The sequence below is a fragment of the Geotrypetes seraphini genome, chromosome 3 (assembly GCF_902459505.1).
Source record: "Geotrypetes seraphini chromosome 3, aGeoSer1.1, whole genome shotgun sequence".
Lineage (NCBI taxonomy): Eukaryota > Metazoa > Chordata > Amphibia > Gymnophiona > Dermophiidae > Geotrypetes > Geotrypetes seraphini.
Window position 1 is genome coordinate 150656477 of NC_047086.1, and position 27785 is coordinate 150684261.

At 45.9% G+C, this 27785-nt stretch overlaps 1 long non-coding RNA gene across 2 annotated transcripts; it reads right to left on the bottom strand.

Moving 5' to 3' along the window:
- Window positions 1-4665: 4665 nt before the first annotated feature.
- LOC117357634 lies at window positions 4666-27488 on the bottom strand. 2 transcript variants are annotated; one of them, XR_004538839.1, is made up of 3 exons: window positions 27357-27488; window positions 5579-5893; window positions 4666-4970 (listed from the first exon to the last, which is right to left on the bottom strand). It is a non-coding gene; the product is annotated as an uncharacterized LOC117357634 (long non-coding RNA). The 2 variants fall into 2 exon arrangements; XR_004538840.1 differs by lacking the exon at window positions 27357-27488 and adding an exon at window positions 27106-27342.
- Between the last annotated feature and the right edge of the window lie 297 nt (window positions 27489-27785).

The following is a 27785-nucleotide window of genomic DNA, read 5'->3' on the forward strand; positions in this document are numbered from 1 at the left end:
GATTGAGCTTGAGGCACTCTCAAGGACTCATCTCCTTGCATAGAGTGTGTAGATTGAGCTTGAGGACTCTCAAGGACTCATCTCCTTGCACAGAGTGTGTAGATTGAGCTCGAGGCACTCTCAAGGACTTGACTCCTTGTATTACTGCTGAGTGCTCAGGCTGGACTGCAGGAAGCAGAGTTGAGGCAGGAGTCAATTTGGCAAGCATGTTACCAAACTCCTGATGCAGTATAGTTTCCAACATATTCTGCAAAGCTGGCACCGAGACCACTGGATCTGGTACAATTGGTGTGGCTATGGACTCCAAAGAAGACGACCTTGAGGAAGAGTGATGCCTCGATTTTGAGACACGTTTCCTGGGTAGTCTTGGACCCACTGTTCTAAGGGTGGCATATCCGGAGGGGTTGGCTTAGCTTCTTACCTGATGGAGACACTGAGGATAATGGTGTCTCGGGAGAAGATTTAGCTGATTTCCACGAAGACTTCCCCATTGAGGAAGGTTTGAGCGATGTCGAGGTTGAAGGTTTTGGCCCCAAAGAAGACTTTGATGGAATCGAGGTCGGGGCTGGAATCGGGGTCAAGGCCTTAGGTAAAGGCAGATCCATTCCCCTGAATATTTTTTCAATCTGAACTCGATGATGTTTAAGGGCTCAATTTTGAAGTGTAGCACAGCGGGCGCACATCTCCAGACAATGGTCAGGTCCTAAACACTGTACACACCACTTATGTGGGTCAGTGATGGAGATTATGCGTTGTCACAGGCTACACTTCTTGAACCCTGTGACCGGCCGGGACATGGCATGAAACACGGCCGTGGTGAAATCAAAGCCTGCCAGCTGAGGCCACGGAGTAGGTCCCACCATGACACGATCAAAATAACAAAACTTAAAAAAAACAAACGCGTATATAACACAGTGACCCTTTAAAGAAAATACACGAGTCGCGGTGAGAGAAGGCATGAATTTAGAACTAACTCTTGCGCAGAGCCTTGAAATGAGGGCTTCTCGGCTCCGTGGAAAACTTAGAACTGAGGAGACGCAGAGGAGGCACGCTCCCTACGTCGGGCAGGAGGACACTCATGCATGCGCAGTGCGACATTTGCAAACCTTCTAAAGTTCTTCAAGCAAGTCTGCTTGTGAGGCTGACTGCATCGGGGCTCCGTGGATGACGTCACCCATATGTTGAGAATATGCTGCCTGCTTGTCCTGGGATAATGATGGCATTGAAATCCAACTGGAACTGATTGTTTCAACTTTTCTTCAAATATAAAGATCACCTATTTTTGAACTGTAAAGAAAGTTTTTTTCTGATGTATCTAAAGAGACTCAGAAACAAAGGAGTTTCTTCTGATGCATCCTGGGGTTCTTCAACTGGGGGTCTTTTCTTTCTTAATTTACTTTGCAAGAGCATTGTAAAGTACAAATCTGTTAAATATGTTTTCTTTCAGCCAGCATAAGTGGAAGCTTTTTTGGCTTTTAATAGATCTGTACTAGAGAATGACACGGTGACAAAATTCATCACCGTTCCCGTCCCCGCGGATAACCGCAGGAAATAATCCCATGTCATTTTTTAGTGTCTATTTCAACCTCAGTCCTTCTATGCCAGCATTCTTCAAAGCAAAACTTGAGGGTCAGTGGTTGTGGCCATTCATATTCTGATTCTTCCTTCGCTCTTTAAAGAATGATATGAAGATGGTTTCCCGCGGTTATCCGCGGGAACGGGAACGGTGATGAATTTTGTCACCGTGTCATTCTCTAATCTGTACCTCTAGCACTTAATGCTGCTATTGTTGAGTAGGGAGATACCATCTAAAATATGTTTGTACTTAAATATTTGGGGTTAAAATACTCAGCTGGTCATCTTATTTTGCTTGTTTTGTTTTCATATTAGAAAATGTTCTTGCATACTGTATATTCTTATTGGTTCTGTCCCACTATTGTAGACTTGATTGGTTGTGATTGTATTTTTTTTCTACTTTCTAGTTGTAACAATTCTTCTTTATACAAACCTAAGGATTAGATTAGATTAGATATATGTATCTATCATACCATATTCTATTTAAGCAGTTATGCTTGATTGTCCTGTTGTTCATTTTGCAAAATAGCAATAAAATAAAGGATGTTCTTTGCACAGTTCAGTTATTGAGATAGCCAGCAGTATATCCGCGAGACTGATGCAATCTCCAACACTAGCTTAAAAGGAATATTCATGTCTATCAAGATTATGCGCAAAACTGCAGTTTCTATTTCTAGCCTCAGAGTAGTGTTATATAATCTTCAACTGTGGCTGAAGTGAGATGGTTAGCTAGTTCTAGAGTTTTGGCTTTGGTTGAATTAGTTAGCATTGATCCCTCTGTTGTCTCAGATCCAGTCAGTTTACTAATGCATCATATTTGTTTTCACAGGCATTTTTATGAGTCAGAAAAGAGGTATTTAATCTACTGCTCAGGTTCTGAATATTGATATTTGTAAATGTCTTGAGGCACATTTTGTTTTAAGATCTTGAATGTATTTTATGTATGTACAAGGTATGTTGTAAATCACAGTTCTTCAACCGCTGGTCCGCAGGAAATTTTTGCTGGTCCGCGCAGGACCGGCAAGATTGACTCATTTCAACTTCCTGCCGGTCCACGCAGGACTGGCAAGATCAGCATCGGAAGCGTGTGCTGGGCCGGAGAGATCTTGGGGAGCCTCCGACAGTGGCTTTCTCCCCTCTCTGCAGCTCTCCTTTACTTCCCAGCGCAGGGATTCACGAAGGCAGCCTCGGGGCTTTTGCTGAGTCGCGGCTGCCTCTGATGATGCAACTTCCTCTTTCCTCAGAGGCAGCGCGACCCAACAAAGGACCCGAGGCTTGCTTCGTGAATCGCTGCGCTGGGAAGTAAGAAGAGCTGCTGGGAGGGGAGAAAACCACTATCAGAGTCTGGGAAGCTGCTGGGCAGGGGAAAAAAGGGACAGCTGCTACTGGAAAGGGAGAAGGAGAGATGCTTCTGGGAGGGGAGGAGGGAAAGGAATCTGGGAAGCTGCTGGGCCAGGAAAAAAAAAGGGACAGCTGCTACTGGAGAGGGAGAAGGAGAGATGCATCTGGGAGGGGGGGAGGGAAAGGAATCTGGGAAGCTGCTGGGCCAGGAAAAAAAAGGACAGCTGCTACTGGAGAGGGAGAAGGAGAAGGAGAGATGCTTCTGGGAGGGGAGGAGGGAAAGGAATCTGGGAAGCTGCTGGGCAAGGAAAAAAAAGGGACAGCTGCTACTGGAGAGGGAGAAGGAGAGATGCTTCTGGGAGGGGAGGAGGGAAAGGAATATGTGAAGCTGCTGGGCAAGGAAAAAAAAGGGACAGCTGCTACTTGAGAGGGAGAAGAAGGAGAGATGCTTCTGGGAGGGGAGGAGGGAAAGGAATCTGGGAAGCTGCTGGGCTAGGATAAAAAGGGACAGCTGCTACTGGAGAGGGAGAAGGAGAAGGAGAGATGCTTCTGGGAGGGGAGGAGGGAAAGGAATCTGGGAAGCTGCTGGGCAAGATAAAAAAAAGGGACAGCTGCTACTGGAGAGGGAGAAGAAGAAGGAGAGATGCTTCTGGGAGGGGAGGAGGGAAAGGAATCTGGGAAGCTGCTGGGCAAGGAAAAAAATGGACAGCTGCTACTGGATTGGGAGAAGGAGAGATGCTTCTGGGAGGGGAGGAGGGAAAGGAATCTGGGAAGCTGCTGGGCAAGGAAAAAAAAGGGACAGCTGCTACTGGAGAGGGAGACGGAGAGATGCTGCTGGGAGGGGAGGAAGGGAAGAGAGTTTCTGCTGGACAGGAGGAGGAAGGAAGGGAGAATGAAAAAAGGAAGGAAACAGCTGGCAGAGAGATTAGAGGAGGTGAAGGGGAGACACAGGCATGAGAAAGTAGAGAGATTGATGATAGGAAGGGGTCAGCAGAAAAATAAGCAGAGGGACAACGATGATAGATCTGGTGTAGGAGAGATAAAAATGAAGAGAGCAGTGAAGCTGGAATGAATCATGTAAAAAGGAGAGAGGGGCACAAGCTGGATGGAAAGGGGAGAGGGACATAGAAAGAAGACAGATACCATATGGAAGGGGGAGAGGACAGACAGTGGATGGAAGGGGCAGATGCTGGATTGAAGAGGCAGAGAGGGCATACGCTGGAAGAAGAGAGTGAAAAAAAGATTGAAAGCAGAAACCAGAGACGACAAAAGGTAGAAAAAAATAATTTTATTTCTATTTTGTGATTAGAATATATCAGATTTGAAATGTATATCCTGCTAGAGCTGGTGTTAGACATAACTGGGGACTGCAAAACCCAGGCAGTGCTTCTTTAGCTTCCAGCTGGCTTATGGTGCTCTCTGACCAGGGGGCAGTTGCCCTAGTTACACTCCCCTAAAACTCTTCCTGTCATGTGTTACTTCAGTATTCTATTAGCATGATATTTCTGTGTAGCATTCTGTAATAATTTGGCTTGTTCAGTTTTCTTGATAGTAGAGGGGATATATGTGAAGGGGAGGGGAGACAGGGGTTTTGTTGATCCTTGCTCTGAATTATTTGTATTTATAAAATGACAATTCTACAGAATATTGTTTCTTTTTATACTTTAATAAAATACATTCAATATAAAATCATAACTGAGGCTTGTGTGGATGGGATCAGATGATTTGTGGGGACCGAGCTTGCGGAGATGGGGCGGAAACGGGGTTTTTAAATTTTAGTCCTAGTAGTTTGCCGGTCCACAAAATAATTCTTTTTTTTCTGCCGGTCCACGGGTGTAAAAAGGTTGAAGAACACTGTTGTAAATCACTCAGATTTGCAGATGTGCAGAATATAAGAAATTTCTTTTTAAATAAAGCAAAAGTTTGATACAGAGGCTTTGAGGAATGAAAATTTGCATATGGAAATTTATTTTTTTTCTTCATTAAATTCACCACAAGCTTTATTAGTTCAGTTGCTTGCAGAGAAGGTAGCTGAGTCAACTTTAGAAGATTCTCTGCCAAAAGAAGTATACGTTTAGACACTGCTATATACACATATGCAGAAATTTGAAAGGAACATTTGCAAAGGTCTGGCTTGGATGGCAATTTCAAATGTCTTACAATTCTCTTGGGAAATAACAAATGGATAACAAAATACTACAGCAGAAATGTAATTACTGAACAATCTGAATCCTTCTAAAGCTGTCAGTTGATTCTCTATTAAGAAAAATGCTATGCTTAAACAGCAGAATGAACCATTAATAAATAAAATTAGATTGAAAACATTTGAGTAATTGATCTAGAAAATGCTGAGTAGTAGTTTTCTGGATCTCTCTAAATTATTTCAACTGACTTCAGATGCAGGTCTCTCAGACAGTCAGAGATTCTAATACTGCTGTGTGATTTCAAGTAAGGGTGGACAGATATGCAGAAATGTTAGATTACAATGAAAAATCTTTTTGTAAAGGCTGCAAGCAGTGGCATAGTAAGGGGGGGAGGAGGGGGCGGTCCACTCCGAGCACCTTCTTGATGGGAGCTCCAGCACCTGTTCTACTCTCCGCCCCCCCCACCCTCCTTCCCAACCCCCTTCCCGCTTGCTTGTGCCCCTTCCCTTCCCCCATACCTCTTTAATTTTTCTGGCACGAGCAGAGGAAGATTTTGATTTTTTCCATTTGCGTTCCAGCAATCTGCACTTTTGTTTCAATTCTCTGCGATATGGTAAATACCACGATGATTTACAAATGTAAGAGACAGTTTTAGAGTATAAGGGTGCCAGAAGATTGTAAACAGACTCTGAACTTTTTACTCAGTTATTCCAATTGCTGTCTGTATTGCAAGGATTAGGTGAATAAGTAAACTGGTTTAGGAACTGAGGCCAGAACTGCTCGCAGAACATTTTCTTCCAAAAGCTGATGTTTTTTTTCTGTTGAAATGGGTCCTGTAGGTGAGACAACCAGAAAGAAGTAAACAATCAAAAACCTCTGGAATGAGACCAAAAATAGGGAGCAGATTCATTGACAGCATCAAATTCAAAACAAACTGGAGACACACCTCAGAGAAGTAAAACCTGAGATCAGAGACCTTACAGAACGGGTGAGACTGGGATAAGGTACTGGACAATAGTCTAGAGCAGTGTTTTCATTACATTACATCGCATTTATAGACCGCAAAACCTCACAGATCGATGCGGTTCACAAAAGACAAAAACCTGGAAATTTCCAGTGAACTACGGAATAATCATTAATCATTTTAGTTCTCTAAAAATTATGTGAATAAGAATAATTTTAATAACTTTCTGAAATGTATGTAAGAGCAAGACCTTCCGAATAAATTGCATAACTCTTTGTCCCAACTAGCTGTCTGAAAAGCAAGCAAGCATTGCTGGAACTTTTTATAGATACAACCTCAAACTGGGGGAGCGACAAATGAAGCAGTATTATGTAGTGGACAATTCAGTGTGAATAAAGTAAATAATTCTAATAGGTACTATGGTGCTTGACCATGCAAGACTTTATAACAAAGTGTTCCCAGTTTAAACCTCACATGGGAGCCTTCTATATTAAGATGTAATATGATAGAGGGACCAGACAAGGGTGCCCGCTTTCACCTTTGCTGTTCACTCTTTCCATCAAGCCTTTGGCGATGCATATCCGGAATCACACCGAACTAAGTGGGTTTGTGATGAATGGGGCTGAACATCGGGTGGCGCTGTTCGCAGATGATATTTTACTTTATGTGGGACGGCCGGCTGTCTCTATCCCGCATCTGTTACAACTTTTTGACTCGTATGGTGGAATCTCTGGGTTCAAAATTAATTTGGATAAAACAGAAATTTTAAATTTGACCCTCACCCCACTAGAGGTGGAGAATATACGGGGTAGTTTCCCTTTTCGTTGGGCGACTCATGGGATTAAATACCTAGGCATTCATATTCCTAAAGATCTTACCCAGCTTTATGAGAAGAACTATCAGCCCCTGTATCGCCGCATTAGAGCAGATTTACAACGGTGGCATGGTCTTTGGCTATCCTGGTGGGGACGGATAGCTCTTGTGAAAATGAATGTCTTACCCAGGTTATTATTCTTGTTCCAAACACTACCGGTGCAGGTCCCCGTACGGGAACTTCGGAGGTTAACAAAAGAGATGTGTGGCTTTATTTGGCAACGTAAGTCACCTAGGATATCCCAAGCCTTGCTTTGGGCGACCCGTTCCATGGGGGGAAGAGGACTACCAAACTTGGAATGGTATTACCACTCAGCACAGCTGAAATTGATATTAGACTGGGAATTGGGTGAGCACAAAAGTGGGGTGATGTTGGAACAGGTTCCGGGGGACAGGATGCTGTTGAAATATAGATTATGGGTTTCTGGACAATCTAGATTTTGGATTCAGGGTCTTGTTAATCCTTTTGTGCAACATCTGGCCACGGAGTGGTATCATGCTCGAGCAAAATTGGGCAATGGAGCACTGGTGTCCTCCTTGGCCCAGATACAATTTGAACCTAGATTCCAAGCTGGGAGTGATAACAGGATTTTTCATAGATGGGCCCAATGCGGTCTGCGAATCTTTAGGGATTTGATGGGACCTACTGGGATTATATCTTTTGCCATGCTCCAGCAAAAATTCAACTTGCCAGACCGGGACTATTTGGCCTATTTCCAAATACGCTATTTCATGCAAGCTCAAGGATGGGGAATGCCATTACGAATTGAACAGGAATCTTTTGAAAATTTGTGGTTGCTGCTCCGACAGGTACCCAGACCCCTATCACTATTGTATCAGTTTTGGAGGGGACACTTACCTACTCTACCTATCTTTCAGAAGCAATGGGAGAGGGACTTAGCATTTTCCTTCACTACACAACATTGTGAAGTTATCTGTGGGGAGGTATCCCGGACCTCTACTTGTGCCCTGATTCAGGAGAACGCCTATAAAGTACTAACTAGGTGGTACTATACCCCTGAACGGTTGCACAAAATGTTTCCGGGTGTGTCTGCTCAATGTTGGCGCTGTGGTTCAGCAGTGGGCTCCTTCTTACACATTTGGTGGGACTGTGTGACTATTGGTCCCTTTTGGCAGGAAGTGACGAGTGTTCTGTCTACTATGGTTGGAGACATAGTGGATGCGACTCCACAGTCTTGCCTTTTGGGCCTCTATAATGAGAGAGAACACCCATGGCAGACTAAAATACTTCGTTGGGGTCTTGCAGCGGCTAAATGCCTCATAGCTAATCACTGGAAAAATCAAGTTGCTCTCTCTATCTCAGATTGGACCACTAGATTTTTGTCCATTGGGAGAATGGAACTGGCAGTGGCTAAAGACGTCACAAGTTCTTGACAAGTTCTTTGACTTGGAGCACAATTGAAACTTTATTGGACGCCCTGTAGGGGTTTCTGATTTCTCTCTGTCTGGCCGGCTCATAGGAAGATGAGTGAAAAGTTTTTTTTTTGGGGGGGGGGGTACCTGGGAGTTGGGAAGGGGGGGATGGATGAATGACTGGGGGGGAGGGGGAGATCATGGGGTGAAAATTGTGTGGAAAATGTGCATTTTTGTATAATGCGCGATCTTAGTAGCTGATGTCTGCTCTATTGATGTACCACTTGGTTGATGTAAGTTTTCTGTTGTATTTTTTGCAAAATCTTTCTAATAAAAATTTATATACAGTGGTGCCTCACACAACGAACTTAATCCGTTCCAGGAGCAAGTTTGTTATGTGAAACGTTCGTTGTGTGAAACGCGTTTTCCCATAAGAATACCTGTAAAACAAAATAATTTGTTCTGCAGCCCTGTTGTCCCATAAGAATACCTGTAAAACAAAATAATTCGTTCTGCAGCCCTACATTTCCCTCCCTCCACCTCACCTCACATGCAGAGCCTGCCAGCCTTCTCCCTCACCCAGCCGCACGATCTCAAAAAGCTGTGCACGCGCAGCTGCTGGAGTTGATCAATGTTCTCCTCTCCTGCAACTTCCAGTTTCCGGTTGCGTCAGAGGAGAAGATTGAACAACAGAGCATGCGCGCATGTGCTGCTCTTTGAAAGTGTGTGGCTGGCCGAAAAAGAAAGCCGGAAAACTCGGTTTTTAAGGTAAGGTGGAGGGAGATGATGGAACACTGCATTCAGACAGGAGGGTGCTGCTGTTCCCGGCTCACATTAGAAAGCGGCGAGAGTAGTTCCGCCCCCCCCCGGGCCCCTCGGGCGACTTCGTTGTGTGAAACGAAGTTCGTTATAGGGAGCAAGACAAAAAGTTCGTTATGCGCAGCGTTCGCTGTGCGAGGCGTCCGTTATGCGAGGCACCACTGTATTAAAAAAAAAAAAGATGTAATATGATCTGGGTTTTTTTCAGATAGAAAATCTGACGAACTCTGACATTCTGTACTCTTTGAAGTCTAAGTATATTTGTACGGTGTCCGGCAATGTGAACAGTGTTACAATAATCCAGGGTACTAAGTATCAAGGACTGAACAAGCAGTCTAAATGCCATAGGTTCAAAGTATGACTTGATAGTCTGCAACTTCCATAGAAAGAAAAAACATTTTTTTACCAATGCCGAAGTAAATGATTTCATCGTTAAATTTCTGTCCAACATACTCCCAGGATCTTAATCTCGGATTCAATACGATAACTAAGCCCACCCAACGTTAAACGCTGGCTCTCAACTCATAGAAACATGATGGCAGATAAAGGCCAAATGGCCCATCTAGTCTACAATCCATAGCAACCATTATCTCTTTCTCTCTCCGAGAGATCCCACATGCCTATCCCAGGCACTCTTGAATTCAGACACAGTCTCTGTTTCCATCACTTCTTCTGGGAGACCTGTTCCATGCATTTACACCCTTTCTGTAAAAAAATATTTCCTCAGATTACGCCGGAGCCTATCACCTCTTAACTTCATCAGTCCTGGAGTACCCCCTTGCCAGTCAGGTTTTCAAGATATCCACAATGAATATGCATAAAAGAAATTTGCATACAATGGAGGCAGTGTATGCAAATCAAGTTTATGCAAATTCAATGTGTATATCCTGAAAACCTGACTAGCAAGAGGGTACTCCATGACCGAGCTGAGAAACACTGGTCTAGAGGAGGTAATCCCATTAAAATTACAAAAAATAAACAAAAGAAAAGATGGGTTCACCCCTTCAGATGAAGTCATGAAGTTAAAAAGAGAGAAAAGAAAACTTGAAAGAAAATAGAGGAAGTCAGTCGAAGATGAAGAAGCCAGAAAAACCTGGCTTAGAGTCAACAGAATTTACATCAAGAAGATATGAAAAGAAAAGAAAGAATTCCACTCAAAAAAGATCCTTGAAGCCGAAACTCCATAAAAACCCTATACCAGGTAGTGTATGGTTTGTTGGGGAATAAACAGAAAGAAATCAACAAATGTTCCATAACCAGTAAAGAATTCAGCAACTTCTTCACAGAGAAAATAATGAAGCTACAGAAAGGCAATGGCCTAAATAACAACATATTAATAGACAAAGAGAGAGGGGAAATGGGAGACACAATGGAAGAGTTTGAACCCGTCACAGAGATCCAGGTGAAGAAACTTCTGAAAAGAGTGAAACTGGGCCCACCATCCCTCAACACATGCCCAATACACCTGATGAGAGAGCTCGAAGGCCTGGGGCTCTCCTTATCAATGAATCATTACAGTCCAGACATGTTCCACTTAAATGGAAACTCTCAGTCATCAGGCCCACCCTCAAGAGTAAAGAAAAAGACCAAGAAGATCCCTCCAACTACAGATCAGTAGCCAATCAACCGTGGATATCTAAACTAATAGACCAGGGGTCTGCAACCTTTAAGACATAAAGAGCCACTTGGACCCGTTTTCGAAAAGAAAAAAAAACTTGGAGCCGCAAAACCATTATAAAACAAATCTAACACTGCATATATTGTTTCTTATCTTAATGCTATATACAGGATCACTAAATTGAAAATAAAATCATTTTTCCTACCTTTGCTATTTGGTGATTTCATGAGTCTCTGGTTGCACTTTCTTCTTCTGACTGTGCATCCAATCTTTCTTCCTTTCTTTCAGCCTCCTGTATGTTTCCTCTCCTCCAGACCTCATTCTCTCCCCCAACTTTTTCTTTCTGTCTCCCTGTTCCCCCTTCTTTCTGTCTCCGTGCCGTCCCCCAAGCCACTCGGTTTGCTGCCACCGCAATCGGGGAACAGCCCCCAAGCCACCGCCGTCCCAAGCTTTCCCTGCAGAAGTGTTGCGCTGACCAGCATTCCGCTCCCTGACGTCAATTCTGACCTAGGAGAGGAAGTTCCGGGCCAACAAGGCATTTCTCCTCATTCTATCCAGCCTGAGCCCCATCTCTCCTTGATCCAGCATTTCCCTTCTGTGTCTGTCAGAATTACCATTCCACCTATTTTCCAGCATCACCCTTCTTTGTGTCCATCTCACCTATATCCCTATCTCACCACTTTTTCAGAATATTCATTTGTCTCTGTCCTTATCTTTACGCCATGTTCACCATTTGCCCTTTCAATGTCTTTATCTCCCCCCACACACTTTTTCAGCATTACTTCTATGTCTCTATTTCACCTCCTCTTCATGTCCCCTCTGTATCTCTATCCTTATTCAGTAGGTCCTGCTTACCCTTTCTCTTCTTTGTGTCACTATCTCCATTTTCAGCTTTCCCCCCTTTTCCTTTGTTACTGCACCCTGTAGCTAGAATCTTTCCACCCTCCCTCCACTCCGGCCCAGCCCAGTATGAAATATTTCCTTTTGTTTCCCTCCCCTCTCTCTTTCTCTCTCTCTTCTCCTCCCTCATCCACGAGTCCTGCATCTGGCCCTCTCCCTTCTACCTGCACCTGGCAACACCCCCCTGCTCCGCGGCTCTCTTCAGCAACTCGTCAGCAGCAGTGATCAAGACAAGCTGCCGACATCGAGGCCTTCCCTCTACGAGTCCCGCCTTTGTGGAAAAAGGAAGTTGAAACAAGCGGGACTCGCAGAGGGTAGGCCCCGACGTCAGAAGCTTGTGTCGATCGCTGCTGCTGAGTTGCCGAAGAGAGCCGCGGAGCAGGGGATGTGGCCGGAAGCAGGTAGAAGGGAGAGAGAGATAGGAAGGCTGTAGATCTCCGGAGCATGACACCGACCCCGGCCAGGATGATTTCTTTTTCAGGCGTGCACCTTACAAGTCCAGCGTTGCGGCGGGAAATAGCCATGCTGAGCAGTGAGCTCAGCACTACACAGATGAAAGCCTTGCTTGCTGATTGGTCCGGCGGCACGGCGGGGCGGGGCCGCCGGACCAATCAGCAAGCAAGGCTTTCATCTGTGTATGTGCTGAGCTCACTGCTCAGCATGGCTATTTCCCTCCGCGACGCCGGACTTGTAAGCTGCATGCCTGCGTGACACACTACCGGAGCCGCAGCAAAGGTGGAAAAGAGCCGCATGCGGCTCTGGAGCAGCAGGTTGCCGACCCCCGTAATAGACAAACTAGCCTGCTAACAAATATCAGACTTCCTAGAAAACTCATCAAAACTATACCAGGCCCAATCAGGGTTCAGAAGATACCTGATCATAAAAACCGTGCTAGTAGCAGTACAGGACTCAGGCCCAGATTCTCAAAACTTTAACATGGTCGCTAAACTGATTTCCAGATGGTTTAGCCTGCATGCATTTTAGCGGCGGATTGTCTTTAGCGAGCTTTCTAGCAGGGCTGTGGAGTCGGTAGATAAATGTTCCGACTCCGACTCTGACTCCTCAGTTTTTTGTACTTCAGACTCCGACTCTGACTCCAGGTACCCGAAATTTCCTCCGACTCCGACTCCTTGACTCCAACTCCACAGCACTGGTTAATTTTCAGATCGTTAAAATGGAATGTCAAGTTGAGAGAAATAAGCATTTTCGACACCACCTTCTTTTTGCTTTTAATCAAGGCCGCAGAAGCTGCTCGCAACATTTGTGTTGTGTATATAGTGGGTGCTATAGCTGAAAGAATCGCTCGATTGGTATGCCAAGTTCAAAAATGGAGTCGGTAGATAAATGTTCCGACTCCGACTCCTCAGTTTTTTGTACTTCTGACTCCGACTCCGACTCCAGGTACCCGAAATTTCCTCCGACTCCGACTCCTCGACTCCGACTCCACAGCCCTGCTTTCTAGCAGCCTCCAACAGTGCCATGCAAATGGGCTCTTCAATAATGAAATGAGCACTCCAGTTGATTCTTAAAAATTGCCGAGCCATTCTCCAAGAGTGACGTTGGCTTTTGGCAACAAAAAACAGCGAATGATCCGGGGATGCCGATGCAGTGACAGCACTGTTAAAAGTGCATCTTGAGGGAGTGGCAAGATGGCAGCAGTGTGAAAGCCGCTAGAGAGAAACTGTGGAAGATCTGATGATTGTTGGTGTCTTTCATCTGAATTTTCTTACTTTTTTGCCTCTTCGACATGCCGCATACAAAGAGGAAGGGGTGAGAAGGGCCATACCTCTGCCGGCCCTTTTTTCTATGCCCAACCAGCAAACTGTCAACCGCTTCTTTGCAGGTTTACCTTCGGTTGCACAGAATACCGGAGGTAGTGACCTGGCTTTGGGGGGGGGGGAGGTTTTGGAGAGCACCTCCCCTTCTCGGGACTTGAAGCATCATTATCCCTTCTGGCTCCATCCAAACCTGCGTGTTCAGCCTCTGCCAGGGCTCAGCTGCAGGAGACTTACGATCTCGGAAGGGAATCTCGCTCTCTCCGAGATTCTGAATCTGAGAATCTCGGAGAGAGCGAGACCAGAAGGCTTTGAGCATGCGCAAATGCTCAAAGCTCAGTACAGCCCAGCACAGGCAACAGGAAGGATATCCGCTGCACCGCCCAGCCCAGAAGAGGGAGGATCTTCGGGCACTGGCACCGGCATGTCCTATGCGTTGGTGGTGATGCCGGTGCCCAATCGGGGTAAGGGATTTCGTTTCAGTGCTTGGGGGGGATGTAGGATCGGGGGGGGGGGATGTCGGATTGCTGAGGGGGGATGCCGGATCGCGGGGGATGGTGCTCGTAAATCGAGTCAAACTCGGTTTCTGAGGCGCCGATTTTGCGAATGTTTTGCTCGTCTTGCAAAACACTCGCAAACTGGTGCACTTGTAAACCGAGGTTTGACTGTACTTAGCTTTTGAAGTTGTGGTTCAGAGAATTGGGATTAGTATGCCAACATGTTTTGCTGGAGCTTTTTCAAAGGTGTAATCCCTGAAAAAATGACAGAAATATATCAGGAACCCTTAAACCTCAAAATCGTTTACTAATTTATAAGTTATTCGTTATCCCCACAACATAAAAGTTCCAACTCACCATTAGTTTTCTCCAGTCAACTTTTCAAACCACTTTAGTTTACCAAAGATGGCAGCAGCGTTTGTAAGCCAGATTTAAATACCCCATCCTCTAATGAGCTGACTTCCTCTAAAACATCCCAGTGCAGCCTCGGTAAAGGACAGAGATAAAGTTAGATTTTTAATTTATCAGCTCTTTATAAAGGCTTTCAACCCCTCCAGTACTCAGAGCAAATAAGCCCATTCAAGTTTCGTGTGAGTTGCAACTTTTTATGTTGTGGGGATAACGAATAACTTATTAATTAGTAAATGATTTTGAGGTTTAAGGGTTCCTGATATATTTCTGTCATTTTTTCAGGGATTACACCTTTGAAAAAGCTCCGGTGAAACATGTCAGCACACTAATACCAATTCCCTGAACCACAACGTTAAAAGCTAAGTACTTTAAAAGCTAAATACTATGAAGTAAAAGTTAAAATTGATATTTAAGCTAAAGCTAATTTAAAGATTTCAAAACTAAGGCATTTGCACTTTAAAAAATGAGCCAGTGAGGAACATACACGTCAAGCTTAAGGCTATGAATATTGTGAGCCTGGAGTGGTGTTCTGAGGTTCAGGCAAAATACTCTTTATGCTTTAGATGTTGAATATACTGTATGTTCTTATTGAATACAGTATATATAATAGCAGTGTGAGTTAAGGTTTTCTAAAGCTTAAGAATACTGGTGCTGGTAATTGCTATTTAGGCGATCTAAAAACAGGTATAAGTGCCCAGAAGGTATCCAAAGTGACCAGATAACCACTGCATGGACAAAGTACAGACCCCCACACACTCTTCCAGTGATCACTGACTCCCCCACACCATCATAAAAATCAGAATAAAAATGTACATACCTTCCTCCAGAACATCAGCACCTGGCATAGGAAAGCCTAGTAGAGCTGCACAGAGATGGCTTAAGTAGTCTGGGAGGTGGGCTAGTGAACCTTAGAGAGGAGGACCCAGGCCCATAAGCCACTCTAACCACTGCATTCATGGTGAAAAATGTGAACCCACCAAAACTCCCCCAAACCCTACTCTACTGCCATATAGGTGGCACCTGCAGCCATAAGGGCTATTGGGGGTGGTAGACAGGTGGGTATAGTGGGTTTTGGGGGACTCACAATGACCTATAAGGGAGTTGTAGTGAGATGTTTATGTGGCACACTTTTTGTGACGTTCACAGCAGTGCCCTGTAAGGTGCCCCACTACTCTGTTGCAATGTCTGAGTGGCCATTCCATCACTTTGCTGGTACCTCAAAGGTCCAAAAGGTCTTTTTCTAGGCGTTTGGGACTTAGAACAATTTTTTGGACAAGAATGTGATATAAAGATAGATGACTTAGCGGTCTGGATGATCAAACGGCTGGACGTAGAAGTAAACAATTCTCAAAAAAAAATATTTTGGACATATTTTTCGAGAATGGACTTTAGACTCTGCCAACTTGGGATGACTAGCGCCCTAGGCCCAAAACGGACTTTTTTTTGTATTATGCCACTCACAAAGTGTCATAGATTATTATAGTACTTTATGTGGCTAAGTGCTTTGAAAATAAGTCCCTATGTGAATGATACAAAAGTATGCAAAAACTACATCTTTATGGGCTGCCATATCTATTCCTCCTGCACAGTTCTGCTCCCTAGAGCTCTGTTACGTATGTATTCTTGATGGCCTAGAGGTGTATGCTTTTGAGCAGTAAAATGGGAACAGATGGAAAAGAAAAAAGAAATTAATGGGGGGGGGGGGGGGTAGGGAGGGATGAAAGGAGGCTTGGCCTGTAATTTGTAATGAAACAAAATGAATTGTGAAACATGTCTTGCTCTATAAATGTGGCAACATATATATTTAGGCTATAATGACTGATTGCTATTCCTGGTAAAATTAGTACTATTGTATGTATAATTAATGTCTCTGGATTGCTTGGTTACCTAGGCAACTTTACCCGTCTTCTTACTTTGTGGTATTTAATCTGTTGCCCTTTATTCATCACTGACTCCCATAAAGTATGAGTGAGTTATTTACCATGATGAACTGAAGGCTTTAGTTAACATAACATATGTTTTCTGTTTTCAAAAGCAATTGTAAAATGTTTACCTTTTTATATGGGAAAAAAGACAATGCCTATAACCCAAGCAATTTGCTAAGTCTACTGATTTGGATTGAAGTCTATACAATCCAAAATGCAAATATGGTATCTTCAGTCTCACCTCAGTAAATACCAGAAGTTGTTCATTGTTTGATCATTAGGCTCATTTTATTTTTTCCACTTTCAAAAATGGAAACAGTTCATGGTTTTATCACAGATTATCAGACATTTGATCAATTACTTTTTGGGATAAAAAAGTAAACCTTATAAAAACCCAATTTCGAATGAGCCTAATTTTATTAATAAAAGGACAAAGAAGGAATCAAATATAGCAACACAGACTATTCTAGGTAGCAGCCACTTTCAAACAGATTTCTAAACAGCTTATATCAGGCTGCAGGTGACACAATTCAATATTAGAACGAGGCATCTCTCTTATTTTAAAAGCACTTTCCTGGCTCACTGAATCTCCTCTGGGCTCTCATAATGGTTGTGTACAGAGCAGAGGCTCTTCCCAGTCTCTAACAAACAAGTCACAAATGTCTAAAAGAACAAGAGCCCCAGGCAGCACTAATTAAAGTTTTTGCTAACCTAAGCCTGATTTTGCTAAGAAAAAGACAGGAAAGGCATTGGATAAAGCAGCATAATAAGTATTAGCCAATAGCTGCTTTCAGATAGCATTTTATGTTTATGTTTATTAATGTTTATAGGCCCGCCTGCCTCAGGAGCCAAAATGTTGTTACTTTGAGAAGCTAATGATTTGGTTATCTGCGTAGATTATCTAGAACTTCTATTTAAGTTAGAGAATGTCACGGGGACAAATTTTTCCCTGTCCCCACGGGAACTCATTTTCTCGTCCCGTCCCCACAAGTTCTTTTTCTGTTCCTGCCCCATTCCTGCATGCTCCGTCCTCATCTACACAAGCCTCAAACACTTTAAAATCATAAGTGTTCGAGGCTTCTGTGGTTAAGGCAGAGCTTACTGGAATAGGACGGGGACAGCGACATAACTCACGTGTACAGGACGGGGAAACTGAGTTCCTGCGAATCAGTTTGGTGCCTCAGTGGCAGTGTTATGCCCTACAATAGATGATGAGTTGGGTCTATTTCTCATCAGGTCCTCTCAGTTCCCTGGTGCACATGAGTGGGGGATAACATAAGAATTGTCATACTGGAAAAGATCAAAAGCTCATCATGCCCAATAGCCTGTTTCCAACAGTGGACAACCCATGCCACAAGTACCTGGCAAGATCCCAAAGAATAAAACAGCTTATATGCTACTTATCCATCTTTATAATGACTTAAGGACTTTTCTTTTAGGACATTATCCAAAAAGTTAACTGCTTTCACCACATTCTCTGACAACAAATTCTAGAGTTTAATTTTAGGGGGTTTGAGGGGGTGGGAGGTATCCAGTGGCTGGAGGGAGTGGGTATCCTTCCTGCTGATTTTTATTCTTTTAGGAAGGGGAGCAGGGAAGGGGTCAGTTCGGGGGGCCTTGCGGGGAGGGAGGAAGGGAGTGGAGGGGAGGTTCACAGCAGCAGGAGGGAGTGGGCATCCCTCTTGCTGATTTTGGCTGGCATGGGGGGATTTGCAGTGGCAGGAGGGGGTGGCATCCCTCCTGCCTCCATTCTGCTTCTAGGGTGGTTTGTCGGGGAGGGCCGTCATTGGTGGGGGAAGGGAGCGACACAGCATTTTTTTTAATGGTGCAGGTATTGTACATCTGTGCCATTAAAAAAAAAAAGAAAATAAAAAAGCTCCAACAGCTGAGTGTAGGGAGGCTGCTTTGGGGCTTCCCCTGCCACTCAGCTGTTCAGGCTTCCCCAAACCAGCTCTGCGCAAGTTTCCAGTGACCTCAGCACAAAACACATATTTAGATCAATATATCTAATATAATAAAAGGCTACTCGCGCATGCGCACTCCCATCTGCGTGCGTCCATTTTCCGTGAGATGTAGGGCATTGCAGGTAGGAGTGCGCATGCGCGCAAAGCTAGCTCTCTCTCTCTCTCCCTCCACTCCCAGGTGGATGTCGGCTGCGGCAGCTGTCGGTGGCCCGAGGCAGATGTCGGCCGCGGTGGCTGCTGGCCGCCCGACGCTCTCTCTCTCTCTACCTGCTCTCCACCTCGCGCAAACCTAAATCCAGGGAAAACGGCGCTACCGGTAGAAGTTTATTTTTAAGATTAAAGGTGCTGCGGTGGCTCCTCTCACGAGCCGCACCTGCGTCGGAGAAGGTTTCCGACGCAGGCAGCGATCTTGAGAGGAACCGCGGTGGCAACTTTAAACTTAAAAATAAACTTCTTCCGGTACTGCCGTTTTTCCTGCTGTGCCCTCTCGATCTCCTTAACCACAGTGAGTGCGATGGTAGGTCAGACCGTGGGAAGCAAAGGGGGGGGTTGGGGGAAATGCTACTGCACAGGGACCTGTAGGGGAAGGTAAATACCGCTGCTGCTGCTGCTCAGAGAAGTGGATGGAGAGGGAAATACTGCTGCTGTTGCTGCACTGGGAAGTGAGGTTGGGGGAGGGAAATGCTGCTGCACAGGGAAATGAAGGGGGAGGGAATGTTACATATGGAGCAGGGAGAGAGACAGATAGAAATAAAGACAGACAGACAGCGGGAGGGAGGGAGACAGAAAGAAAGAAAGGAAGAAAGACACAGGGGCAGGAAGAGGGACAGAAAGACAGACAGAGAAAGGGGGTCAGGGAGAGAGAAATACAGCAGGAGGTAGAGAGAGAGAAAGAAAGAAAGACAGACAGACATCTATTCTAGCACCCGTTAATGTTAACGGGCTTAAAAGACTAGTTATCCCATATTTGTCTTATCTGGTTTGTGTTCTGGCTTATCCAATTGTAATTTTATATAGCCATTTATAAACCCTTCTCCTCTGCCCTTGGATTAGGTCCTTATCTTATAAATCAAAACCTGACTAGTAAATCCAGAGCAATGGGAGGATAATATAATGGCTATTTTATTTTTCATGCTTGCCCATTCTACCACATATCTGTCCATTTTTAATAGGCTGCCATACCCAGGTTCCAAAGAGACACATCAATATACAATCTGGACTCAGTGAACCCCAGTGGTTTGAATTCTCGCTTAAAATGGTCAGCGTTATTCTGAGCAGCTGATTGGCCAATAGACGAAGACAATAGGAGGCGTCTTAGTTCTTGCCTAGAATGGTTAGTGTTCTTCTGAGTTGCTGATTGGCTATCTGATGGAGAAGATGGGAGGAGGCTGTGTTACAAACTTCGCTCTCTGAGTGTTGGTGATTACCAGCACCATTTCTGTACAATTTGGATTACTCTGCTGATTTCTGGAAAAATTTCACTTAAATCCCCTGATGCAGCCAAGTAGCGAAACAGGGATCATCCTTGTCGGGTGTTTTGGAGAGCTGGACTCCCATGCGGCAGCCTTGAGGAGCGCTAGAAGTTGGCGTTTGTCGGCAAGAGCGCTGGATGGTCACGCTTGAATGGGAACAGATAAGTCCTTTCTTTATATTTCTGACTTGGCAGTGGTGTACTATTGTGCCTTTCAAGTGTTTATCCTGGTGCAAGTTGCCTTTGTGAATCATCTGAAACAACTTTCTTTTGCATAGACTTGAAAGAATACTATTAGATCATTGGGAACTGGAGTGTGAGTGGAATTATTTTCCCAAAACCCATGAAGCATAACTGAGGTTTTTTCTTCACTGCCATGTGGATTCCCAATGCTTCTTTTTCTTACTTTCATTTTTGGATGTTGTGGGATCTGCTAGGAGCACTAGTTGCATGTTATTTTTGGAGCAGGCTTGCTTTTTGATCTACAGTGATTTCAATTACCCCAACATTGACTGGTTAAAAGTTACATCAGGGAGTGCTAGGGAGGTAAAATTCCTAGATGTCATAAATGACTGCTTCTTGGAGCTACTGGTCCAGGAACCGACAAGAGGGGGACCTATTTTAGATTTGGTCCTTAGTGGAATGCAAGGCATAGTACAGGAATTAACTGTGTTGGGTCCATTGGGAAACAGTTATCATAAAGTGATAAAATTTGAGCTGATACTGGGAGTGACGCCGAAAAAGAAATCTATTGTAGAGGCGTTTAATAAAATGAGGAAAATGGTTAAAAAGAAGCTAAAAGGATCAGTTGCAAAGGTTAGGATGGTAAACCAAGCATGTATGTTATTTAAAAATGCCATCGTAGAAGCCCAGACTAGATGTATTCCATGTATCAGCAAAGGTGGAAACGAGAGCCGGTGTGGTTAAAAGGTGAAGTGAAAGAAGCTATTAGACAGGGGTGTCCAACCTGTGGCCCGAGGGCCGCATGTGGCCCCGTGAAGTATTTTGTGCGGCCCCGGTCGAGGGCGAGGCAGTGTTTTCCTCTGCTGCCCCTGGGTGTTTACCATCTTGCCGGCTCCCTCCTCTGTCTTGCTACAGCGTTTGCACGGCCCCAGAAAATTTTTTTTCGGCCAATGTGGCCCAGGGAAGCCAAAAGGTTGGACACCCCTGTATTAGAGCAAAAAAAAAAAAAAAATCCTTTAAAGAATGGAAAAAAGATCCAAAAGAAGAAAATAAGAAGAGACATAAGCATTGGCAAGTTAGATGCAAAGCACTGATAAAAGCAACCAAGAAAGAATATGAAGAGCAACTTGCAAAAGAGGCAAAAACTCATAACAATTTTTTTAGGTACATCAGAAGCAGAAAGCCTGTGAGGTAATCTGTGGGACTGTTGGATGATCAAGGAGCAAAACGGGCGCTCAGGGAGGATAAGGCCATAGCGGAGAGACTGAATGAATTCTTTGCTTCATTCTTTACAGAAGAAGATGTAAGACATCTACCTTAACCGGAAATGGTTTTCAAGGGTGATGATGCGGAGGAACTGAAAGAAATCTCAGTGAATCTGGAAGATGTACTAAGCCAAATCGACAAGTTAAAAAGTGATAAATTGCCTGGACCGGATAGTATACATCCCAGGGTACTAAAAGAACTCAAAAATGAAATTGCTGACTTGCTGTTAGTGAACTGTAAACTGTCGCTAAACCCAGCTGTAGTGCCTGAAGATTGGAGGGTGGCCAATGTAACACTGACTTTAAATAAAGGGTTCCAGGGGAGATCTGGAAAATTACAGACTGGTAAGCCTGACTTCAGTGCCGGGCACAATGGTGGAAACAATTATAAAAAATAAAAATGGAACAGCAGACAAACATGATTTAATGAGACGGGGCCAGCATGGGTTCAGATGAGGAAGATCTTGCCTCACCAATTTGCTTGACTTCCTTGACGTGGATAAATGTGAGCCGGTCGATGTAGCGTATCTAGATTTTCAGAAAGCTTTTGATAAAGTTCCTCATGAGAGGCTCCTGAGAAAATTAAAATCATGGGATAGGTGGCAAAGTTCAGTTGTGAATTAGGAATTGGTTATCGGATAGAAAACAGAGCGTAAGTTTAAATGGTAATTTCTCAATGGAGGAGAGTAAACAGTGGACTGTCACAGGGGTCTACTCTGTACTAGGCCCGGTGCTATTTAACTTATTTATAAATGATCTGGAAATTGGAACGATGAGTAAGGTTATTAAATTTGCAGATAACACTAAACTGTTCAAAGTTGTTAAAACGCATGCAGATTATGAAAAATTGCAGGCAGACCTTAGGAAATTGGAAGACCAGGCATCCAAATGGCATGGTACTAATATCTGTCTTGCTTCATCATCTTGGCTGGACATGTGGCTGGAGTGTGTGGCACAGTGGTTAGAGCTACAGCCTCGCCTCAACACCTTGAGGTTGTGGATTCAAATTCCATGCTGCTCCTTGTGACCCTGGGCAAGTCACTTAATCCCTCCATTGCCCCAGGTACATTAGGCAGAGTGTGAGCCCACCAAGACAGATAGGGAAAAATGCTTAAGTACTTGATTGTAAACCACTTAGGCTATAAGTGGTATATAAATGCTAAAATAAATAGAAATTAAAAAATATTAACCTTGGAAAAAACTACCTGAAGAAGTCTATTCACCCTCCTTAGGTCCTGTCCCTGCTTGGGATAAATTCTGATTGACCATATGAGGGATGAGGAACAGATCCAGAATGTCAGAATGATTGTGGGCTGAAGCTGAATGAGAGAGATGGAAAAATAAGAAGATTTCTTGGTCAGCTAGCACATCTGTGGAAAGAAAAGGACTAATTTATCAGTTATGCAAAAGGACTGATCTGTGTGCTAAGCCAGAGAATAAGGAAACTCTGCAGCTGAATATCTTTTGGAATGTTACCAGACTGAAACCTGCTTTGTGGACTGAAATAACCTGGAAAAGGATTGGACTTATAGGCGTCGGAACGGAGGTAGCCACAGGGACCATGGCCTCCCCAAAAAATGCCCGTCCTTTAGGTGAGCCGGTGGGGGGAAACCCCACCACTTCTTGCGAGGCTGGGAGCTTGCTACCGGACAGCTTGCCTCTCTAATGTGCCCCTTCCGGCATACACTCCTCCCCCTCCTCCCTGCTCACCCGCCCACCGCGTTTAACTTCTTAGAACAGCGCTATGCCGCAGGCTTCAGCGTCTTCTCTCCACAGCAGCCAGCCCTAGCGGAAACAGGAATTTGTCAGAGAGGGCGGGCCACTGTGGATAGAAGACGCTGAGGCCAGCGACAGGGCAGCGCAGTGATTTTCTAAAAAGTTAAATGTGGCGGGCGGGTGAACAGGTGAGAGGGAGGAGGGGGAAGAAGTATATGCCGGCAGGGGTGCATTATAGAGAGCCGACAGCTAGGTGTAGAAGGGAAGCACATGTGGGACTGGAGGAAGGGAGAAATATGGACAGAGGAATAAAGAGAGGGAGAGATGGACATGAGGAAAAGCGGGGGTTGGGGGGTTGGGGGGGAGAAATGGATGTGGAGGGGGCACGATGGGGAGAGATTCGGGGAAAGGACAGAAGGGGGAGGGGGAGAGATGGACAGAGGAAGTATGAGAGGGAGAGATGGACATGAGGGAAGGGAGGGGGGAAGGGATGAATGGATATGGAGGGGCAAGATGGGGAGAGGGAGGGAGATTCGAGGAGGGAACAGAAGGGGCGGGAGAGATGGACAACTCAGGGAAAGCAGAGAAGGAAGAGAAGACATGGCTAGGAAAAGGCAGAGGCAATATAGACTGTGGGGACTGTGAGAGGTGAGAGATGTCATACTTGGGAGAACACCAGGACCTCTGGCCATACTCTGCTGCTGCTGCTGCCTGTGGCTTTATGAAAAAAGAAGTGCAGCTGAAAAGAATGAGGAGGAGACCTGTTTTAGAGCCAGCCAGAACACAGGTACATACTCTTGGGAGGGGGCATGAACTTGGGACACAGAAGGGAGGGAGGAAGAGAGGCACATTTGGGTCACAGCAGAGATGGAGGGAGAGGGGCATGTTGGGACACAGGATGGAGGGGCACATTGAGACAAGGAAGGAAGGGAGCGTGAACTTGGGACAAACGGAGGGGGCATGAATTTGGGACACAGAATGGAGAGAGGGGACATGTTAGGACACAGAAGCGAGAGAGGGGGCACAAACTTGGGACAGGCTGGAAAGGAGGGAGGTAGCATGAACTTGGGACATAGGATGGGGGAAAGAGATACTTGTTAAGCATGGGTGTGAGTAAGAGGGAAAGAGGAAAGGAAGAAAGAGGAGAATTATTGGACATGGTGATGGAAGAGGAGTGAGGTAGAGAGAGATAAGAGGGAGAAATGTTGGAGAGGAAACAGTGGAACAGATAAAAATGGATGCAAGAGGGAGGAATGTTGGACATGGTGGTGGAGAGAATGGAGGAAGAGATGTGGCATGGAGCTGGGGAGGGGTGGCATGTTAGACATGTAGAACCCTCTCCCCCACCGCCACTGTTGCCGCCGTGCAGCCGACCCCACTGACCGCGACCCCATTGACCACTTGCTACTTGCTCCAGCAGCGGCCACATCACACTAAAGACGCTGCTTCGCGGCCTTCCCATGCTCTGATTTCCTCTGCCGTGTCTCTGATGACATCATCAGAGATGCCGGCAGAGGAAATCAGAGCATGGGAGGCCACGAAGCAGCGTCTTTAGTGTGATGCGGCCGCTGCTGGAGCCGGGAAGTTTGTGCGTCTCGCGATGGGAGGGTCAATGGGGGTTCGTGTGTGCCAGGGAAGGGGGCAACGACGGCGGCGAACTTACAGTGAGGGAGGGAGTCGAAACGCAGTGGCGGCTTTGAACTAAAAAATGAACTTTGTCAGTTAATTGGGAGTGTTCCGGAGCCGGTAAGCCCGCTGTGAGAGAGAGAGAGAGAGAGGAAAATAAACTTTTGTCAGTATGGCCGGAGCCAGCAATGTTAGACATGGGGCTGGTGGGCAAGGGCAAAAGATGCTGCACACAGTCCAGGGGATAAGAAAGGGAGAAAAATTGGATGTGGGGATGGGAGGGAGGCATCCTGGATCCCTTTCTCTCTTTCCCCACTCCCTTTTCAGCAAGGGAGGGAATGAGAGAGTGAGAGGAAGATGTTGCACATGGGGGTGGAGGAGAGAGGAAGAAATGCTGTGCAGTTATGGGGAGGGGAAAAAGAGTGCACTTTGTGTAGTTTAATTTTGTGGTTACCATTGTGTATTATTAATAAGAGTAGTATTTAAGCCCATTACATTAACGGGTGCTAGTAAAGCCTCCTTCCCTCACATGTCCCCTATTTTCAGCCCCAGCTCCAGCTCCAAACCCACTTTTACCCCCCAGCCCCCTTCTCCCATCTTTTCCCTTTCAGCCCCAGCCCCCTTTTCTCACCAGCAGCATATCCCTCCCTACTCCACTTCCCTGTGCAGTAGAGCAGAAGCATACCCTCCCCCTCCATTTTCCTGTGCAGCAGCAGCATTTCCCTCCCCCAACCCACTTCCCTGTACAACAGCACCTCTTCCGTGCTCCCCCGGTCCCTCTTCGCTGTTCCCCCTGTCCAGCAGCATCTCTTCCATACTCCCCCTGCCCCTCTTCCCTGCTCCCCCTGACCATCAGCACCTCTTCCCTGCTCCCCCTGTCCCTCTTCCCTGCTCCCCTGGCCCAGCAGCACCTCTTCCCTGCTCCCCCTCACTGCCTTTCAGACTTTGTCCCACCCCCACCCTCCGAAGCTAGCTTGCCTACCTGCCTGCCATCCCCCTGTGCAGTAGAACTCTCTCCCCACCCCCACCCCCACCAGCAGCACCTCTTCCCTGCTCCATGGTCCCTCTTCCTTGCTCCCCCTATCCAGCAGCACCTCTTCCCTGCTCCCTTGGTCCAGCAGCACCTCTTCCCTGCTCCCCCTGTCCAGCAGCACCTGTTCTCTGCTCCCCCTATCCCTCTTTCCCGGTCCAGCAGCACCTCTTCCCTGCTCCCCCTTCCCTGCTCCACTGGTCCAGCAGCACCTCTTCCCTGCTCCCCCTGTCCTATTCCGTGCTCCCCTGGTCCAGCAGCACCTCTTCCCTGCTCCTCCTGTCTCTCTTCCCTGCTCCCCCTGTCCAGCAGCACCTGTTCTCTACTCCCCCTGCCCAACAGCACCCCTTCCCTGCTCCCCGTCCCTCTTCCGGCAGAGGAAATCAGAGCATGGGAGGCCACGAAGCAGCGTCTTTAGTGTGATGCGACCGCTGCTGGAGCCGGGAAGTTTGTATGTCTCGCGGTGGGAGGGTCAATGGGGGTTCGTGTGTGCCGGGGAAGGGGGCAACGACGGCGGCGAACTTACAGTGAGGGAGGGAGTCGAAACGCAGCTGCGGCTTTGAACTAAAAAATGAACTTTGTCAGTTAATTGGGAGTGTTCCGGAGCCGGTAAGCCCGCTGTGAGAGAGAGAGGAAAATAAACTTTGTCAGTCTGGCCGGAGCCGGCAAGCCCGCTGCGCGAGACAGAGATGCGTGGTAAGCGCGCATGCACACTCTGCTGACCACGGAACTACAGATCAGGGAACACGGTGGTAAGCGTGCGCATGCACGCTTAGCATTTTATTATAGTAGATTATTATATTGTGTGTATATGAAAAATGAATGGAAGAAATGGTGTTTACAATTAGTACTATTATTATAGGGGTGAGGTCTGGGGAGAAGCTTGGGCAGGTCTGGGGTGGGGTCTAGGGTGGAGCATTTGGGCCTTTGCCTATGTTAGGACTAGTCTCAGGGTTGGCTCACAATCAAATCTGAAGTTTGAAGAAGATTTCTGCCCACATAATGCTGCTTGAACAGCTGGAGAAAGGGTGAAGATGTGAAATCTCTTTCAGTTCTGGGATTAGTTAGTTACTGGTATTTTCTTTGCTAAGGGTTGGTTATCTCTGGGACAAGTATTAATTTAGCTCAGGATATAGTAGCTGTTTTATAATTTCTTCTTACATACATCCTTTTACTAAATCGCAATAGAGTTATTAGCACAGGGAGCCACGCTGAATGCTCAGTGCTGCCGCGATAGCAGTTATTAGCCGTAGGGAGCCATGCAGAATGCTTAGCGCTGCTCCTGACGCTCATATAGAGTTCCTATGAGCGTTGGGAGCAGGGCGAAACATTCAGCGTGGCTCCCTGCGCTAATAACTGCTATCGCGGTTTAGTAAAAAAAAAAAAAAAAAAAAAAAGGGGGGGGGGGTGTGAATATTAAGTTAGGTTTTGTACAATGGAAAATAGTACAGTAGTACTTTGAGCTCAGCCCGCTTTGCTCCCCCCCCCCCCCAGCAGGCTGGCTACATCATTGCCATGGCAGTAGTTCATTATGAGAATCTGCTACCCCTCCTCCCCACCATTTCAGCAAAAATTCACATATTTTGAATTATGAAATAAAAACAACAAAAAACCTGAGTATGAAATAACGATACCTTTTCAGTGCACCACATAGTTTTTTGGTCTAGCTTTCAAAGATTAAAACCTCCTTTCTCAGGTCAGGACAGTATATTTTGGTAGTTACACCCTCTTTTTTTTATCAGCTGTTTACCTATCTATACGTGTGAGTGGACATACCAATAAAATAACGTCATCTCAACGCGGTTTCCATAACAGTAAAAAAACAGAACGCCCCATTTGAAGATACAACCAACCCTCCTCTCCCAAAAAAACCCCCGTAAGCTACCGTGCAAATCTGTTCGCAGTGCTGAACGAAAACAGTGAAGAGGGGGAGGGGGGGCAACTATCTTCAGCCTCTCTCCCGCGCGCTCCCTCGCACGGCGGACAGGTGCAGGGGCAGTTTGGCTCTTGGCGGCGCGTGCACAGCTCTCTGCGAACGTCAAGCCCAAGAACGGCCTCGATACCTTCCGAGCTTCCCGCTACTTTAAAAAAAAGAGCGCACGGCGGGCGGGGGAGGACATACGAATGGATTGTCGCGCTGCCGGAGTCAGGAAGTGACGTCTGCCACAGAGCACAAACACTTCGCCGCGGGACCCTGGTAACGGAGAGAGCTGCCGGGCAGTAGCAAGAGCGTGCGCAATTAGTTGCTCCAGTACTACTGTATTTTATTTTATGTGCGCGCCAGCCGTTGTCGGTGTGTCGTCTAGCCTCAGTC